A 19,258-nucleotide genomic window follows, 5' to 3' on the forward strand; every position below is an offset into this window, starting at 1 on the left:
ACTGGATCTGGCGTGAGACTGGGGTGGGATGTCACCACCTGCCCAATGGTAGCAGCACCTGGAGAGCCACCAAAGGCTTCTGCCATCCAGGGGAGGACACACAGGTGTCCAGGCCAACAGGTTGGTCCTCTGTGTATGGCTCCTGAGCGCACCCAAGGGCTCTGCAGTGTCTGCAGATGTGGCTTGTGACCTCCCCTTACCCCCTGCCCAATGCTTTCTGGATGGAAGGGGAAAAATCAAGTTGCAAGGCCGTGAGAACTCAGGCCTGGATCCCGGATGGGGCCTCCCTGAGCTGGAGACCCATAGCAGCGGTGCTGCTATGCTCAGTTGAGACTGTGGCCACCAGGCCCTTGTAGCAGCCAGGAATCAACAAGATCAAATGCAGGGAGGAGATGCGGAGGACGCACCCGGGGTGAGCCCCACTCAGCCCCAGGCCCTGCTGGGGACCCCTGAGTGAGCCCCAGGCTAAGCTGTAAAACGGGAATAAGGCTGGGCGCGGTGGCTCACACCTGTGATCCCAGCACTTTGGGAGGTTGAGGCAGGTGGATCACCTGAGGTCAGGAGTTCAAGACCAGCCTGCATAACATGGTGAAACCCCGTCTCTACTAAAAATACAAAAATTAGCTGAGCGTGGTGGCACGTGCTGATAATCCCAGCTATTCGGGAGGCTGAGGCAGGAGAATCGCTTGAACCCGGGAGGCAGAGGTTGCAGTGAGCTGAGATCGCGCCACTGCACCCCAGCCTGGGCAACAGTGTGAGACTCGGTCTCAAAAAAAAAAAAAAAGGAATAAACTGAGAGCTCACCTCATGGTACTGTTGTGAACGTTAAATGCGGTAAGGTGTACATACTCAGTAGCACGGGCCTGGAATTCAGTAGGGATGCAGGGTTTGCTTTAAAAGGTGCAAATATATGTTGGTGTACATACGTATAGACACACAGAAATTGGGGAATTGATTTCTGCGTATCCGCTATCTTCTAAACACTTTTCAATGCTTTCCAAATATCCTTCACTAAGGAAGAATGTCTTTAATATTTAGAAAATAAAAGTGATTAAAACAATCAGTCCCATCCCTGGAGGGCCACGGGTCCTAGTGGGTAGCCCCTTGAGGCCTGCCCCAGGGCTGGAAGCAGCTCCAGGCATCTGTCTCTGGGATTCACGATTCTCAGGGGCTTGGGGTAGCTATGCTCACTGAGAGATCCTGCAGAGATTGTAAAGTCAGGCTTAGGAACCACCGGAACCCTGAGGCTGCTGAGCTCATGCCTTGGGTGTGGGAGGCACTCAGAACCCTCCTACCCCACCTCCTTCCCACAGTAGACTGCGGGGCGGGTTTGGAAGTGGCAGTGGTGGGGGGAGGGGGGTTGGGGTGTGGGACCTGGGACTGCATTTAGGTCTAGATGGGACTCTGTGGGGAGAGCCCAGAGTCCCTGCGGGGTTCCATACTCACCCCCATAGAAGGCAAGCCAGGCAGTGAGCTGTATGTGTGTGTGTGTGTGTGTTCTGGACGCAGAGCTGAGTAGAACCTAAAGTTGGGGTCAAGGGCCAGTCTGTGGCCAAGATCAAGGGCCTAGCTTGAGGTTGGGGTGACAAGAACCTGGCCAAGCTTCTGATGATTTGTCCAGGGAATGACCTTGGCTGACTGTGCCAGGAGGGGTTTCTGATCCCCAGAGCCCCAAGGGCGTTCTCTGGGATGCTGGTGGCCATCTCCTTCTCAACCCTTCTCCCAGCGCCCTCGCTCGGGACCACTGAGGTGGTATCACTCCATTCTCCTGCAAGGACCCTTGAGCGTGCTGTGGGAGTGAGGCTGGCTTAGCCTCTGAGGACCACTGCAGCCTGTCCTGACCTCAGGCCCCAGGTTAGGGGGCAGCTGAGGAGGGGTCTCTGGGTCCTTTCGGGTGTGTGGCCGGTTTTATTTCCGTGCCCTTGTTTTAAAACTGCACCTCTGTCCTCAGGAGCGTGGCCTTGGGCAGATGGAGAGCTGCGTGGCCGGTGCCGGAATGACTGTCAACGCCCCAGTGCGCCCGGATCACACCAGGCCTGAAGGCAGCACCAGGCCCAGTCCAGGCAGCTTGCAGTTCCCGGGCCGCAGGGACGGGCGCCGGAGCCCCGCAGATGTTCGCCCAAGGGCGCTCCTGTACCCGCGTCTTTCACGGCCCGCCTGAGCGTCCAGGGCGGCTGCGGATGCGCGCACTTCCCCCGCCCGGATCCCGGAGGCTGCACCGTGCGGCCGCGGCCGCCGCGGGCAGGGCGCGCGCCGTAGGCGGGGTAGGGAGGCCCGGGGGCGGGGTATGGGGGCCCGGGGGCTCTCCCGGGCTTAGCGAGTCCGGCCGAGGCCGGGGCCCGGGGAGGGCGGAGGGCGGAGGGCGGCGCTCCAGGTCTTTTCCCGGCCCGGCCGCCGATCCCCGTCCTCTGCGCCGCGGCGTCCGGCTCCCGCCGGGTGTCCCGCGCAGGGTAGACCGCCGGCAGCTCCGGAAGGACGACGCGCGAGGGGCGAGGAGCTGCCGCCTCCCCTCCCCCGCGCTCGGGGTTCCCCACGCCCCGCCGGCCCCCACTGGGGACCCTCCCGGACCCCGGACCCCAGCCCCGACCCCGGGAGCCCACCTGGCTGCCAGTGCGCGCGCGCGCGGCCGGCGCGCTGTCCCTTTAACGGCCCGCGGGCGCCTCCCCCGCCGCCGCCCCGCCCCCGCCGCGGTGCGGCCGCCGGTGCTGGGCGAGGTCGGAGAAAGTCCATGGGAGCCGGAGCGCCGGGACGCCAAGCACTTCCTGCCGCGGGCGGCGCGCCGCAGCTGCCCAGGCCGGACCGGGCCGGGCGCCCGCAGGTACCGCCAACTTGGCGCGCGCGGCCGCCCCCGGGTTACGCCGCCGGGCGGGGTCGTCCCGCGGGCCGGGCCCGCACTTCCCGCAAACTCCGCGGCCGCCCAACTTGGCGCGGGCCCCCTGCCGCAGTGCCGGCCGCGCGGGGCGGGTGCGGCCGAGTTCCGCGCCGGCCCGGGCGTGCGCGCGGGAACCGGCCTCGGGAGCCCGCGGAGGGGAGCCGGGCGGGGACGGGGGGTCCCGGCGGAGGCGCCCGCGACCCCGGGCCGGGACGCCGCGCCGCGCGTTCGGGGAGACCCCGGCTCCGGGCGTCCCGGGGCGCTCCCCGCCGCCTGCTGGGTTTCCCTGGATTTCTGGGGACCCGCGCGGCCTCCCCAGGGACCCGACTGGCCGATCCAGCCCTCCGGGTGGGGAAGCCCGGGCAGGACTGGCCCGGGGCCAGGGCGGAGGGACCCACCCCTCCCGGCGCATCTGCGCAGCTGCCTGGCCCTGCCGGGCCCGCGCCTCGCCCTCCCGGTCCAGGTGGGCCCGTTCGTGGGTCGTCACCGCCTCCCGCTCCTCCCCCACGCGGGCCCCAGCCTGGGGAGAAACTGGGGTCCGGCCGCAGGGGGAGGGGGCTCTGCCTCTTGCCAGCTTCTGTGCCTCTGCGGAGCTGAGGTCGGGGGCCCCAGCCCCTTCTCTAAGAAACTCAGCGGAGCCCGCCGCGCACCCCGCACGGCCAGGGCGGACCGAGGCCTTCCGACGGAGTTTCCTGCTTCTCTTGCTGGGATCGTGTGGGGTCGGAGGTCAGAGGTCACCTCCCAGCCCCTCTGCCAGGCTCTGGGGGAAGTTTGGTCTTGGACTCTCGTCGTGGAGCCGCTTAAACCTGTGGGTCTGAAGGCCGCGAGGCCCGGTCCCTGGAGTTGGCCTCCCAGGCCGTTCCACTCCCTCCCCCAACCCCCGCGCGGGGCCTCCGGATTGGAGGTGTTTCACCCACGTGCTGGTGGGCCCGTCTCCCTGGGCCGCTGGGTGCCCTGAGCTGTGTTCTCTGCTGCGCGTTCCTTCCTGTGTGTGGCGGGGGTGCTGACCCGGGGGTGCCCAAGGCAGCCCGGACTCCCATCCCGTGGAGCTGCCTCCGGGAGCGCGTGCACCTTGGTGTTCCCGCCCGCCAGCGCGGCCGCACTCTCCTGCCAGAGTCCGTGGCCCTCCAGGGCGCCCCTTCTTCTCACCCACCCCTCTTTTCGTCTGGCAGGCTCCTGACCTCCTTCCCTCCTGTTCTCCAGTGGGACACTCAGCTCAGCATTCTGCAGGGTGTTTTAGCCTGTAGCACCCCCCAGCAGGGGCGCCTAGAGTTAGGTCAAGGTTCAGGCAGCCCCCGCCCCACCCGCCACCTCTCAGCCACCCACCCCTTCTTCTCCCGGCCACCGTTGGAGCACCCCTCTGGTCCTCTGTGGGGCCTTTCCCAGCCCCTCTCTTCAAGAGGCCTCTTGGCATTTTCCCCTGGGGTCACTGTTGGGTGGTAGCTGGGCCAGAGTCCAAGGGGAGGAAATAAAAGGAGCTGCCACCCAAGGTGGTGGCCCCCTGTCCTTTCGGCAAAGCCACTTGGAATGGGCACAGAAAGTGGAACAAGATATCACTTGTCACTTCTTAGTGGCCAGGGATCCTTTCGCAGTGGTCACACCCAGGGCTCGATGGTGCTGGCCCTGGCCTGGCGGGAAGGCGGCCGCTGCGGCCGGGGAGCCACCCGGGAGATCTCATGCTGGGAGCAGTGGGAGCTGGGCTGCTACAGGCTGCGAGAACAGGCTCTGTTCTTTACCACCGGCTGCTGGAAGGGTGCGCAGGGCTGCTCTGCCCTGGGCAGGGGGCTAGTGGTGACTTTTAAAAAATTCTTCAATCCTCCCTTTGTTTTCCAATTAAAGCATGAGGCTGCATTATTCATGAAACAACAGTGACGATCTTGGTGCTGAGCGGTTCTTCCAGGCCTGCGCTCCTCTTGGCCTCTGCCTCCGGAGTCCTGCTTTCCTGGTTTGTGGGCAGTGTGGTCTCCCAGGCCCGAGGGATGGAATGGGGAACCAAGGTGTTGTCCTTTCCGGGATGTTGAGTTCCCAGGGTTCCACCCTGTGCCCCTTCCTCTGAGGTCTGTGCCTCTGACCTGTGTCCCTGGAACGCACAGGGCACCGAGTGCCCAGTGGCCCCAGCCACTGTCAGTGGTGCAGAGCCCATGTTCCTTCCTCAGCCAGCCCTGTCCTAGCCACCTCCACACACTGTCCCCAGGCTGCCTCTCTGCATCTCACAGCCCCTTGGGGTCACTCCATCCCCTTTGCAGGGTCACGCAGTGGGTTCCGAGATGCAGTTGGACTGTGGCCGGTGGGATGAGGGTCCGAGTCCACAGGGGGGCAGCAGGTGGCACCCCTTACCCCAGGATACACCAGCATGTTTCTCCGGAGAACCAAGGCCTTCTACAGACCCCAGTGTAACGAACACATTTGGGAACTTCACTATGGGGCCCCCTGATTCTGCTGCTCCTCCGGCCCAGTCCACCTTCACCTTGGTAGCACATGTCCCTGCCTCAGTGGCCCAGGCTGACCAGCCTCCCATTGTGGTTCTGAGGACAAGGTAGGCCACCTTCCACTTCAGGGTGACATTTCTGGCCTAGGCTGAGGAAACCTGGGGCTGGGCTTCCAGGCGTGGCTCGAAGGAGAAGCAAAGCCCTGTGGTGTGAGGCCGTGGAGCGCCCTCCAAGGCAGGAGAGAAGTAGCGCTAGCCCGTCTGGACGTTGGACCTGAGCCGCCGTCTGATGCATGTGGGCAGGTGCGGGAGTTTATGAGGTCTGACTGGGTCTGGTCTCACTGGGGGCTGATGAGGGGTCTTGGGAACCTGTGTAGAGCTGGCTCACTGGGGCCTCTCAGCCCATCTCCGGTCAGGCTCCGCGGCGGTGAGTGTCTGCAGACCCAGCTCCCTGGGTCCTGGGCCTTCCCCAAAGTGCCCTCTCCCCAGCATTTCGTTCCTTTCCTGGCACCCTCTCTGGGCACGCCCTTGGTCCTCCCAGAGGTGGGCAGTCGGGCTTTGGGTGGGGGAGCTTGGCCAGCGTTTCTCTACTCTTGTCTCCCCACTGGGCCCCAGTTCAGAGCTGTGTGTGGCCCCCACACCGGCCTCCCTGAGGCGCCCCCTAATCCCCAGGTGGATCTCGTTTCCCTTTCAGCCTGTCCAGAGTCACAGAGGAGATGTGACTGGAAGGTTGTTTGGGCCTTGGCTGTGGGGGCCGGGGAGCGAGGTTACCCAGGCCAGGGGCTGCTGCTCCACGCCTGCCCCCGCCTCTCTCACAGGGCAGGGATCCTGGTGACCTCTGTTTTTTTGTTTTTTGTTGTTTTTTTTTTTTTTTTTTTAAGCAAATCCTTGCTCTCACCAGTCCTGGCTCTTGGTGAGATGAGATCATTTGTAAAATATGCTTCCTGGCTGGCTGGGGCTCCTTACTGTGTCACCTGCAGCTGCCCATTTGCTGGGAGCCCCAGCTCCCTCAGCTGTGGCCTTCCTGCGTTTGCTGTTTACGGTTTGGGTTTTGGAAGCACACACCCTTGTATAGGGTCTCAGCAGAGCGCAGTGGGCGGGCGTGAAGGCATCTGTCTGGAAGTATTGGTTGCTTGTCATTTGGGGACATGAACTCCGGGACCGGCACTCACCCCTGTCCACACAGGGGATCAGGCTGGGAGCTAGTCTGAGTAGGGGAGGGCATTTGGGACCCTGACCCAGGGCTCCTGGGGCCCCACCACATCCCCAGTGTCTGCTTGCTGGGCCTGGGTCCTCACTGGAGCACTTGGCAGCTAGAACCCTGGGCTCAGGTCTCCTGGGAGAACGCCCAGCCCAGGCTGTGTGACCTTGAGTGAGGAACCCGTCCTCCCTGAGGCCATCCTGCTACAGAGTAGCATCCTCTGCCTCCTCCGAGGAGCTGGAGGCTGAATGTGGGCAGCCCGGCCTTTTCGCCTTCATGCCGGCTGGGGCTGGCCTGGGGGCTGTTGGGCCACTGAAGCCGCTGAATTCCATGTGAGGCTCATTACCCTTTAAGAGGAGGCCGCCATGGAGTCTCCCGGGAGAACGAGAGGCAGGCTTTTCTCCAGACGTTGTTTGCAGGGACCCACAGGGAGGAGAGGCTGGCTCCGGGTCTCTCTAAAGGAATCTCCCCTCCCCCAGTGCGGGGCCCTGGCATCCAGGAGGGCACAGGGCCATGGATGGCCGCGAGCTCCTGGGCCCGCCCAGCTCCTGCCCCTGTGCCTGGGAAGCAGGCAGGGCTGGGGGCGGGGAACAAAGGGGCCTGAAAGTGCCCATATATAGTCACTGGGGTGAACGGCAAGCCATGCTGCAGGGATGTCTCCCAAGCCCAGGGCTGGCCGGCCCCAGCTCAGCCACCGGGGCCCCAAGGGCAGCCCGGCCCTGGGCTGGGGGTGGCCTCCCTGGTAGTCTGTGAAGGGGTAGAGCATCAGCCTCCGCATAGTCAGGCCTCAAGAAATGTTTGTTGATTGAAAATAAAAATCCCCCCAGCCCTCCATAGTCAGGCTTGAGGACATTTCAGGAGCTGATGTTGGAATCTGGAGGCTGGAATCCGGGCTGTGCTGTTGGCCAGAGCTGCCTGGGGTCCCTCACGGAGGGCATTGGGAGCTGGGTGCCTGCTGAGAGGAGACTTGCTAGCAACCCAGCCCCCACCCCACAAAATGCTAGTGCCCCCCTCTTTACAGTGACACTTTAGATGCTCCCTCCCCACCCCTACTGTCCTGGGGCCTCCTCCCAGTGTGCTGGTGTTTTCTGGAGGAGTTACCTTCTCACTCCTGGGCACTGCCTGGAGTCAGGGGGCAGCTGTGGGCCTTCCTTGGTTCTTCTGGGGCGGTCTTGGAGGGAGTCAGCGTTGGCCCTGCCTTTGGATCGGAGCAGAAGGAAGTTGTCCCACATCTTCCTCCTCCTAGGGACCCCTGAGGCATCCCCTCTGGCCAGGGCCCCCACCCAGGCCCTGGGCATCTGCCTCGGGGGCTGTGCCTGTCTCCCTTCTACCACCCAGTTGGTGTCTGTGCCAAGAAAGGGGAAGTACCATCTTTGCTGAATTCTTGACTTTTGTGCTGTTAAAAAATCAGCTTTAACAGAGTTTTGCTCATTTAATTTCATTTCCATTGCACAGCTAAGCGCCTGTGTTAAATGTTGTATATTGATACTTTTTGTTGTTGTCAGCAGTTTATTCTTGTTGTTTTTTTTTTGGATATAAAGCCATTAGGGTGAGAGAAGATTAAAAAGATACATTACAATTAAAATGTTAATGAAATCCGTATCACACAACTTTTGAAACCCTTTAGGCATTAATCTTGCCTGTGTCATGTCCATTAACTTTGGCTATTCTTATTCCACACTGACCCCTGCTGAGAGATTTGTGCTATAATTGGATTTTTTTTTTAATAAAAAAGGAAAAAAAAAAAGCTTTTAAGAAAATAGAGGTTGAGTGGTCGGCCGTGGCTCCTAAATGAAGAGGGAAAGTAGAAGAACATGACTCGCTCTGTTGGGGCTGGGGTCCCCCGTTCTGAATGGGGACAGGGGTCACCCAGGGCCTCCCCCAACTGTGGATGTGCCAAGTGGTGTAGAGGTATATGAGTTGGGGGAGCCTCAGAGGAGGGAGGGCACCCCGAGGCTGGGTTCACCTTCTTGGGGAGAGGCCCCCAGCGCTGGGGGAGGGGCTAACAGGAGCCCCCCACCAGGTGGGGTTGTGGGGGGTGACATGGAGGCTCAGGCAGAGCAGAACCTGAAGGGCCTTGAGTTCACTGAAGTCTGTACCCCCTACCCTTCGCCTGGAAGTCAGGCCTTCGCGGGTGCTAGATTTCTAGCAAGGGGGGTGGCTATGGGGAGGGGGAGCCCCCTTGTCTCCCTCCTAGGGCCGTGGGGACCTCAGGAAGACGTGGCCCGTGGGTCCTCCTTTGAGGCCCTGGGCCCTGGCCAGAGCCTGGCTCAGATCTGGGTGGGGTCCCCAGCTGGGAGGGTCCCCTGGCAGGGGGAGGCTCTGGGTGGGGGCCCGGGGGTAGCCTGTGGCTGCCGCCCCGCTGGTTCTCCCGGGCTGCAGTGCTGCAAACGTAACGGCGTAACCGAAAGCTGGTCAGGTGGTTGGCAGCGGGGCTGCAACAGACAGATTTCGTGTCTGTGTGTTTTTGCAACACCTTTCTATAAAGGGAAACATAATTTAAAATATGATTACTTAGTGTTGTAACAGCCGCCTCAGCCGCTCCACGCGATGCCGAGATCATTATCAGAGGCTGATATTAACTTGCAAAGAATATTATGCAAATTGCCTGCTGTCTCCTCCGGGAAACCTTCCCCCAGGATGCCGGGGGCTGGGCTGGCTCCCCTCGGGGCTTGGGGTAGGTCCCTTTGTGGGACAGCCCAGCCCTTGTCCTTTCTGCCCATCCCGCCCTCCACGCCCAGGCCTGAGCCCTCATCTGTGGCGAGGGGACCCTAGGAGGCATGAAGCAGTGGGTCAGGAAAGACCAAGTCCTTTGCCTCCCTGTGTCTCAGTGACCCCAGACCACGATGCCTCCTGGCCGGCTGGGTGGGGGCCTCAACGAGGCCATCGTGGTTGGGATGGCAGTGAAGCCCCTGCTGATGGTTAACCATGGCTGACTGCGGTGGTCACCGGACCTGGGTCCTCACGAGCCCCAAGTGCCCCCGAGAAAGAGTCCCTGGCCACGGACTGGGCCATGTCCATGCGCAGTGGCTCATCCTGCCGACTGACCACTGTGGCTTTGCAGCTTCCAGGGGCTCAGGGGCAGCTACTGGGAAAGATGTGGACGGTGGCTTGGATCCAGCATTGCTGTGTGGACTCAAACTTGTGCCCTAGGGGAGAAAGGCAGGGAGTGGGGTCTGAGGGTCCCTCCCACCCTGCTGAGTACAGTGTGTCCCCTGCCCCCGTCATCCCTTCCAGCTGGGCCTGATGTGGGCAGTGGTACAGTTCCCAGATTGAAGATTCTCCCCAGAGGCTCCGTCCCACTGGAAGGGAGCCGGACAGAGCACGTTTAGAGCAAAATTCCACTGACCCTGCACAGCCAAGGGGCTGCTGATGCTCTCTCTGAACCAGTGTCCACCTGGAGACCGTACAAGCCCGACAGTCCCCGAATACTGCTGACCTCCGTGCATGAGATGACAGCCACTGGGGGTGCCCATCTTCCAGGTCACCTCTGGAACTTCTCAGCAGAGTCCCCAGGTCACCTCCCGGAACTTCCCAGCAGAGTCCCCGGGGTGGGAAACTGGGCCTGCCTGGGCCATGGCCGGCCTTGGGCAGCAGACGAGGGACGGGGAGGGCTTGCCCTCCCTCGAGCAGCTCAGACTGGGGAGGACAGGGCGCTTGGGGCCTCGTTGGGGATCTTGCCGGTGCCGTCCTGGGCTGTCCTCAGCTGAGCAGCCACTTCCAGGGTTGGAGAGCAAGTGTTCTCTTGGGATTCGAGCCTCATTTCCCCCCGTGCTGCGATGGAAGCTGGGCAAACACCATGGCCTCCCTGGGTCTCAGTTTTCCCGCTGTGAGCTCCGAATGGGGTACCGTACCCTGCTTTCTGGTCACCAGGAAGGTCTAGGGCCAGCCCAAGGCAGACCCAGAGAGGGCTCCCAGGCGGCCCCAGAAGCTGCGGGGCCCTTCCCCAGCCGGGCCCTGCGAGGACTGGCTCTGTCGCCCTCCCTTCCAGTGGGGCTGGCCCGACCCCTGCGAATGCCGCTCTGGGGGTCCCCGTGGGAGTCTGCCAGCTCCAGGAGGGCATGGTGTCTATTTGCAGCTGTGCAGGTGACAGGCCAGGAGGAGGGAAGGGGCTTTTCCAGCACCCTGGGGTGTGTTGGAGGGGGGCAGGGTATCCATCTCCTGGGGCCACCACGACAGAGCCCACAGGTTTGGTGGCAGGAAGCCTCAGAGAGTGCTCCTGTCCCAGTTCTGCAGGCCTGGAGTTGACACTCTGTGCATCTTCAGGGCTGGTTCCTCCAGAGGCTTTGAGGGAGACTTTGTCACACGCCGCCCTCCAGCTCCCAAGGCTGCCACTGTCCTGGGCCTTTCTTGGCATGTGGGATCATGGGCCCAGTCTCTGCCTCTGTCCTCACACGGCCACCTTCCTTCTGTGCATCTGTGTCCAAACTTCTCCCTTCTGTAAGGATGCGTGTTAGGGTCCACCCTAAATCCGGGATATCTCATCTTACCTTTCACTAATGATATCTGTAAAGACTCTGTTTCCAAATAAGGCCGCGTTCAAAGGGTCAGGTAGATGTGAACCCCCGGTGTGGTGTGGGAGGGGCAGAAAGCCTTTAGTGCGTAGAGGGCACTGGGGGGCTGGCTCTGCACTTGCCCAGGACAGTGGGAGGAGCCAGGCACAGACAGCAGCCGCTGCTGGGATGGCACCTGGACCGGCATGAAACCAGTGCAGCTGGCCAGCTCCAGGCCCAAGCTGAGCGGGGGTCGTGGGAGGGAAACGGGGCCACTGGTCGGGGAGGGTTTTCCTAGGAGTCGGCGTTGTCATCTGCGGTTATGTAAGTTTGGGAACAGGATTCGTGTTAATTATTGTAACCCAGTTTAGGCGGTGAGTCCATGTCATAGGAAGTGGCCTGGAAATGACAGCGTGTGGGTCACAGTGGAGCCCGGGGTGGGACCGTGGCTGGGTGCTGGCAGGCAGACGGCTGTCGGGAAGTTGGGGGCATGCGACGTCCCTGGGGCCCACACCAAGCCAGACCTCAGGGAAGCCCAGCCGCTCGCAGACCTGGGACCTCAAGAGCCAGGCCCGGTGCCATCCAGACCAGCAGCTGCCCCAGAGCTCAGCCCTAGGCCTCACCAGGCTCCTGATGATGCAGGAAAACAGAGGCACCCCCACCCCCCAAACCCCTCCCAGCTCTGAGTGGGAGGCTTCGGGGGGCATGTGCCCTTCATCCTGTCCCCAGCTGCACGGTGTGGGGGTTCTCTCACAGGAAGGCAGGCACTGCGCTTTGCTGCTCTGAAGGCCCACGGAGGGTCCTGGCCACATTCAGGGAGTGGCTTCGGAAGGTTTTTAGAATGTCCAACAAGGGTCCCCAGGGGTGACTTGGTTTTCTCCAGCCTGAGGTGAAGGGCCTGGAGGCGGCTCCTGCCCGTCGGAGCTGCCCTGCGTGGCGCCCGGACTCCGGGCTCTGCCAACCCCTCCCATCGGAGCTGCCCTGCGCGGTGCCCAGTCTCTGGGCTCTGCCAACCCCTCCCATCAGAGCCGTTCTGTGCAGTGCCCAGCCTCCGGGCTCTGCCAGCCCCTCCCATTGGAGCTGCCCTGCACGGCGCCCGGCCTCTGGGCTCTGCCAACCCCTTGTTTCCACAGTGAGTTCAGGATTGTGGAGGGACCTACCCCACCTGGCTACCCAGCATTGGCAGGTGGGGACTTTGCTTCAGATGTTTAAGAAAAAAGGTAAAAGATAAAGTAATTAAACCTACAGAAAAATGTCAAGTATTGTACAAAGAACATTTTCCCGAATGATTTGAGAGTAAACCTCCCCTGCATACCTGTGTGTCTTGTTCCAGTGTGGGCAGAGGGCTGCCCGCCACCTGCCTGTACCCACCCCCTGGCAGCCGCCTCCCAGGCCCCTCCTGGCCTTACACCAGCAGATCCAGTGCAGACCCCTCAGTACAGTTACTTGTTGAGTCTCTTTAAATTTAATTAAAAACTTTTTTTTTTTTTTTTGAGAGTCTTGCTCTGTCGCCCAGGCTGGAGTGCAGTGGTGCGATCGCAGCCTCAAACTCGGGCTCAGGTGATCTCCCCGCCTCAGCCTCTGGAGTAGCTGGGACTATAGGTGTGGATCCCCACACATGGCTGATTTAAAAAAAATTTTGTGCACCACCACATCTGGCTAATTAAAAAAATTTTTTTGGGTCGGGCACAGTGGTTCACACCTGTAATCCCAGCTACATAGGAGGCTGAGGCACAAGAATCACTTGAACCCTGGAGGCGGAGGTTGCAGTGAGCTGAGATGGCACCACTGCACTCCAGCCTGGGCGACAAGAGCGAAACTCAGTCTCGCAAAAAAAAAAAAAAAAATTGTAGAAATGGAGTCTTCCTATGTTGCCCAGGCTATAAATTCAAATTTTAAAAACTTTCTGATTAATTATACATAAAATTTACCGTTTTAGCTTTTTCAGTGGAATGAAGCATGCACATTTTTGTGCTGCCCTCAGCACCATCTCTAGAACTGTTTCATCTGCCCAAACTGAACCCCTTTCCCCATTAGACACAAACTCCCCATCCTTGCCCCAGCCCCTGGCAGGCACCTTTCTACTTCCTGTCTCTGTGGGCCTGCTTCCGGGACTGCATGTGAGTGGAGTCCCACAGGGGGTGTCCTCGTGTGACTGGCTCATTTGCTCCGCACCCTGTCCCCACGGCTCCTCCGGGTTGCAGGGAGTGGCGGAGCCCGTCCCTTCTCCAGGCTGCGTGATGTATGTGTGTGTGTGCGCCCGCCGCCATTTCCTTTGACTGTCACCCATTGGCGGACCCTGGGGCCACTTGCCTCTTGGCTGTCTGGTGCTGCCGCTGTGGACGTGGCGTGCGCGTCTGTTTGAGTCTTGCTGTGTCTCTAGGCTCTTCCAGCCTGGTGTATTCTGTGGCCTTTCCATGGCCTTCGTGACCCTGACTCCGGGGTCTGGGCCAGTTTGACAGATTTGATAGATGGACCCTCGAGGTGGGTTTGTTGGTGGCCTCCTGGTGATTGGCGTCTTGGGCAGGGACGTCAGAGATACCGCCTTCTTGGACGTTGCCCCACCAGCTGGAGACCGGACATTGCGTAGGAAGTGTCTGTGTGATGGATGAGTCTCGGAAGCAACCCTCCAGCAACCCGCCTTTGGTGAAGGCCCCAGGTGTGCATGGGGACAGGGCTGGACACAGGAGGGGCTGGGGCATGCAGCAGGGGAGGGGTTGGCTACCCAGGACCAGGTCTGGGTGTGGAGGTCTTTGACCTGGGAGCGGGGAGGCTGCAGGTTAGTGAGTGGGTGTTGAGGGTCTCATCGGAACCCACTGCTCCTGGAAAGACGGGTCCCCTCCTGGCTGGATCCATGTCCCTCAGTTGTCCCTGGAGCCACTGAGTGAGGGACACCCTCAGCGAGCACCACCTTCCCCACCTCCCCGCTCTTCCTCAGGCTGTGGGGCTGTAGAGGAACTAGGAGATGGGGTTGTGGCCAGGTCTTGGGTCTCCCCACCCAGTGATGCGGGAGAAGTTGGGGTGAGGCGGAGAGGCTTTCTCAGCTTTGACTGCATCTGTCTCTGGGCCCCAGAGCTGCCTGGGCCAGCCAGGTTCTTGGTGGACATCATCTGTCTGAGAAGATCTGCCCTCAACCCAGCCAGGCCGGGGGTCCCCTCAGCAGCGGTCGAGGTGAATGTCGTGGGCGGCCGGAACGTGGCACCACTAACAGGTGGAGGGGTGGGGAGGCCTGAAACAGCAGGAATTTCTTCTTGCACAGCGGTGGAGGCCAGAAGCCCCAGGCCACAGTGTCTCGGGGCCCCCGCCTGCCTCCGCAGCGTGGTGCCGGCCGCCTGTGGTGCCCTGGGCTCATGCTCGTCTTGTGCCAGTCTCAGCCTGGCCTCTGCACGGCGCTCTTCACAGGTGTCCGCGTTTTCCCTTCTCAGAAGACACCTCTGGACCTGCCCTAAATCTGGGAAGCTCTCATGTGAACTTGATCTTACATCTGCAAAGACCCTAGTTCCAAATACAGTCACATTCGAGTTTGGGGTGCATGTGGATTTTGGAGAGATGCTATTCCTAGTACAGGGGTGAAGGCCAAAGTGCCCACCTGCCCCACTCCCTCTTCTCTGTGGCTGCCTCCCCTGCAACCCAGCCTGGGAAGGAAGGGAGGGCGGTGCTGCCTCCCTGAGCAAGAAGATGACGTCCGCGTGCCTAGGCTCAGGTTGGGGTGAAGCGTTGACCATGGCTGGACTCAGGAGAGCAGCTCCCCAGGGGCTCTGACCCCCACCAGCTCCCCTGAGCCCTGTGGCCACTGGCTCTTCTGCTGGGAGCGTGTGATGCCCACAGCCTCCGCTCCAGCAGGGTGGCCCCGTTTCTGGCATCGAGGAAGAGGGCCCTCAGGTTTCTGTTGCAGTGCCAGAAAGGTTCTGCCGTGTGAAGTGCTCGGTCGTCAGGAGATCAATCTGGTCGCTTTCATGTGAGTGTAGATGTCTAATGGGGCAGAAGTTATGACAGCCGTAAAACACGGCGTCTTCCCCCTCGCCCTGATATCTGGCAGGAGTGAGGCAGGCAGCACAAAATCCTAGGCGTAGAGAGGGCCATGCACGGTGGGAAATGAGCAGAAATACACTCAGCTGCTTATGGAAGATGGCGTCTGTCTTTCCTTCTGGGGAGAAGGAGGGCAGTCAACACCCAGAGAACGGGGCGTCCGTGGGATCCGCTGGCCAAGAGCCAGCCCCACCCGCCGGGGGGAGGGGGCCGTGATCTGATGGTGCACACGCTGGATTGAGGGCTGCGCCCCTGTTGGGGTTGGGTGCTGGCAGGAGGGGTGCTTCTTGGGAGGCAGGTCCGTGGAGGCAGCGCGGGCCTGGCGGGTGGAGGGTCTCCATCAGCTCAGCAGCACCTGCTAAGACGCGTCGGCTCTACCTGGTTTTGTTTGTCGGGCTCCGAGGGCCAGACCCAGTGCTTCATGGATGGTGACCCCGTTGAGATGAGGGCCACTGTCAGCTCCGCCCTGCACACACCTGCCCAGACCTCTCACAGGTGAGGGCCGCCATCAGCTCGGCCCTGTGCACACCTGCCCAGACCTCTCACAGGCATGGTGGGGAGGCAGGTGAACTTGAGCATCCCGGAGGCCCATCCGCCGGCTCAGCACGTGGCACAGGCGGGGCAGAGCCCGGACTTGGCCTTGGGGTGGCCTCTGCTTCCCAAGCCTGTGTGGGACCTGAGGCTCCCCGCCCCCTTCTGTCAGGCCGTGGCGTGGCCACACCGATGGTCCTGAGGGTGAAGACCCTGGGGAGACGGGCAGAGGGGGCATCCCTCAGCCCCACCTCTCTCTTCTGCTGGGAGTCCTGGGCGGTCACCTGCTTCAGTGATGAGCTGACCCAGGGCCCCGGCAGGTCGTGTTCAGGTGGAGAGTCTTTGGAGAATGGCTGGTGCCCCCATTTTGTGAAAGGAGAAATGGGCCCAGGGAGGTTGGAGGCCCTGGCCAGGGCAGATCGGCCTTTGCTGCAGCCTGGCTCTCGCGTCAGCTCCACCCTGATCTCTGAGTTCTGCAGGAGCCCTGGGGTTTCGGGGTGCTGCTGTAGGTGGGCTGGACTGCGAGAAGCGGTGCAAAGACAGCAGGGGTCCGGTGGGCGGGGGTGGGGGCTGGCTGCCCTCCCCGCCTTGCCCTCAGCCTGGTGTTGCCTGGTTACCTGGGCCAGGTGCCATCCAGGTAGAGGGAGCTTGGTCAGGGGCCAGCTGCTGCCGCCACTTGGTGGGGATGGTGCCCCGGGGCCCAAGCCAGGAGGGGCTGTGTGTGTTCCTGGCCTGGGGGCCGCAGCTGCCCTCCCTGGGCCCTTGGGTTTTCCCAGAGGCTTCGGCTCATCCTCACTTTAAGTGTGCTTTCGTAATAATTACACCAAAACCCAGCAGCTGAGAGGCCTTTGCAGAGATTCGGCAGCTGTGATTACAGCCACTGATTTCCAAGAAACGTCACGAGGGAATTCTGTTACAGCCCGAGGTGGAAGCGGACGCCCGGCACCGCCTTCCTGGGCACCCCGCGCTCAGAGAGCAGGTCTGAGTGCTGAGTTCCCGGCTGGGAGGACGCGCGGAGGATGGGAACCATGGCTGTGAGCGGGCGGGGCTGGGCCATGGGGAGCCCAGCGGGTGGCCGGCTTCATCTTGGTTGGGGGAGTGTGGTGTGCAGGTCGTTCCGGTTACTCTACAGTTCAAGCCCAGGCATGCTGACCCCTGCCCTGTCCTGCGGAGCCCCCAGTGCCCGTCGGGCCTGAGTCCACCTGGCTCCTTCCCCTGGGTTTCCAGTGGCCTGGGCGGCTGGAGAGTCCCCGAGTGGCCACTGAGGGTCCCTTTGGTCTGGGCTTCCTCCTCTGGGAATGGTTTCCTGTGTTACGAGAATATGGGAAACGCGCGTTTCTTCTCCCCACAGCCGTTTGTGATCCGTGACCCTGGGCCCGTGGGGTTCTGGGATGAAAACTTCCTCGTCCATCACCTCTGTTCATCGGAATGTGCTTGGGGTGGGAGACAGTGGGAGGGGCCGCCACCTTGGGCCTGTCCCAGGCCTGTGTCCCCCCGACCTACTCGAGCGGCTGGGGCTTGGCACCCTAGCACGCAGGGGCGGCTCTGCTGGGGGCCTGATGCAGCTGGCTGGAGTTTGCGCCGGGCACAGGCCGGCCTGTGGTCGTCTGCCATCTGCTCTCCCTGCATCCTCTGCAGTGACTCCGCTGGGGTCTGGGTGTGTGTCACGGCCCCCCGTCTCCACGTGTCTGGAGAGGAGGAGACCCCCAGCTAACCCACACTCCACGACCTCCAAATCAGATAAGCAAGAGCTCCGTGGAGTGTCCTTCCTGGGCTGATTCTGTGCAGTCTGTGGGGTGGGGGATGGTGTGCTGGCAGTAGCGTTGGAGTTTTTTTTTTTGGAGCGGGGTAGTGGGGAGACGGAGTTTCGCTGTTGTTACCCAGGCTGGAGTGCAGTGGCACGATCTCAGCACACAACCTCTGCCTCCCAGGTTGAAGCAATTCTCCTGTCTCAGCCTCCGGAGTAGCTGGGACTGCAGGCGTGCGCCACCACGCCCAGCTAATTTTGTGTTTTTAATAGAGACGTTTTTAATACCCCACTGCAGTGGGCTGCTAGGCGGATTTTCCTAGAACCTGGGTTGGGTTTTGGATGCCCTGAGAGGTGGCATCCCATGTAGGAGCAGCGAAGGGGCCTGGGCTCAGAGAAGAAGAGCACAGAGATGGGTGCGGGGGCCCTGCTGGGATGAGGCTGTACAGGCTGGGGGTGCAGTACCGCTCTGGCACCATCCCTGGTGTGGCGTGGCTACAGGGCCCTGCTAGGAGGCCCTTGTGGTCAAACCGTTGGCTTTTGTGGGGCACAGTGGCATGGGCTTTGGCTGGCAGCCACGCCCGGGGTAGGGACTGTGTGTCTCTGCCAGCTGGGCCATGACTACAGTGGGTGGCCAAGGGCGTGGGCTATCAGGTCAGCCCCAGGCCTGGCCCAGGCAGCCCCATGGCCAGCAGAGCCCATCTGTAGCTCTCCAGGAGGGCCGTCTCTCCCTGGGGAACAGCTCCAAAAGCTTTCCCTGGGGAACAGGTGGCAGGGCTAGCGGCTTCTTCCACAGCCCGGCTGTGGCCTGGCCCCTGGGGCCTTGGGGTCCTGGAAAGTTGAGACTTCCCCGGCTGCTGCCTGTCCTGGTGGCCTGAAATCTTACAGGCTTCAAGATTTCGTAACTTTGCTATTCCTAGTCGCAGAATGGGTAGTGGGAGGCCTGAGACCCATCTGGCTTCTGCAGCCACGCTCCAGGGCTCGGGTGACCCTGGAGTGCTGGCCACGGCAGGGCCCCAGGAAGGAGCTCTGGGGGGCCTCTGGCCTCTCTTCTGCCCTCGGTTGAGGGCCAAGTGGCCTTTCCACTCAGTCAGCCTGTTCCTTCGTGTCATTCTCAGCAGGCCATGGGGTGCCCATGCCTGCGGGTGAGGAGGGGCTTGCTGCCCCACCTGCTGGCGTCCAGCCTGTACAGCCTGGGGCCTGTCTGGAGATCCTGGTTCCTTGGCTGCACCTGCAGGGCCCCCAGAGTCCACGCATTGGCTTCTGCAGTTGACATCCTGTGCTTGTAGGAGTGTCTCCTGCCTGGAAGCCAGAGGATGGCACCCCGTTCCATCAGGCCTGAAGGTGGCTGGGTGCCAGGCAGCCCTTCCTGGGTGTGGGACTCTGGGCAAGTGCCCTGCCTCTCCCTGGTCTCCCCCTCAGCTCAGAGAGTGCAGTTCCCACCCTGGGAGTATGTCTGCACCTTGCGGCCTCTTCAGCCCTTAGCCCTCTTGGCAAGAGCTCAAGCTTTCTCTTGTTAAGGACGGGACGCACAGACATACGTGAGTAGATTTCAGGTTACGTGCCCTAAACTAATACCGCGTGCACTTAAAAAAAAAAAAAGAAGAAGCTATGATTGAAGTCAAATTAACATATTTACCTTCAGTGCTCCCTCGGGAACCGTTAGGGAATCGGAGAGGGGCGGCGGCGGCGCAGCATCATGCCGGCGACGGTGCCAAGGGCATCTGCTCCCCGCGGGGATGGGTGTGTGCTCCTGAGTTTGCCTTGGCTTCCCCTGCTTACCCACAGGGTCGCCTGGACAAGGGGCGAGAGGCCCTGCCCTGAGAGCCTCAGTTCCTGGAGAGGACCACGCTGGGGGTGCTTACTGGGGACCAGGACGCGGCGGTGGCTGTGGTGCCACACTCATGATGACAGCCCTGCCTGAGGGACTCGCTTTGCTCAGCTCTGATGTGGCTGA

General features: G+C 61.5%; 1 protein-coding gene across 2 annotated transcripts in view; it reads left to right on the forward strand.

Moving 5' to 3' along the window:
- Positions 1–2,679: 2,679 nt before the first annotated feature.
- NACC2 (NACC family member 2) overlaps positions 2,680–19,258 on the forward strand; it is an 89,623-nt gene continuing 73,044 nt past the window's right edge. Inside the window, exon 1 of one of the 2 annotated variants that reach the window (XM_016962081.4) lies at positions 2,680–2,818. The gene's annotated coding sequence lies outside the window, so the exon portion shown is untranslated. The remainder of the gene's footprint in view (positions 2,819–19,258) is intronic. The other variant, XM_054658519.2, reaches the window with a different exon arrangement.

The sequence above is a fragment of the Pan troglodytes genome, chromosome 11 (assembly GCF_028858775.2).
Source record: "Pan troglodytes isolate AG18354 chromosome 11, NHGRI_mPanTro3-v2.0_pri, whole genome shotgun sequence".
Classification (NCBI taxonomy): Eukaryota; Metazoa; Chordata; class Mammalia; order Primates; family Hominidae; genus Pan; species Pan troglodytes.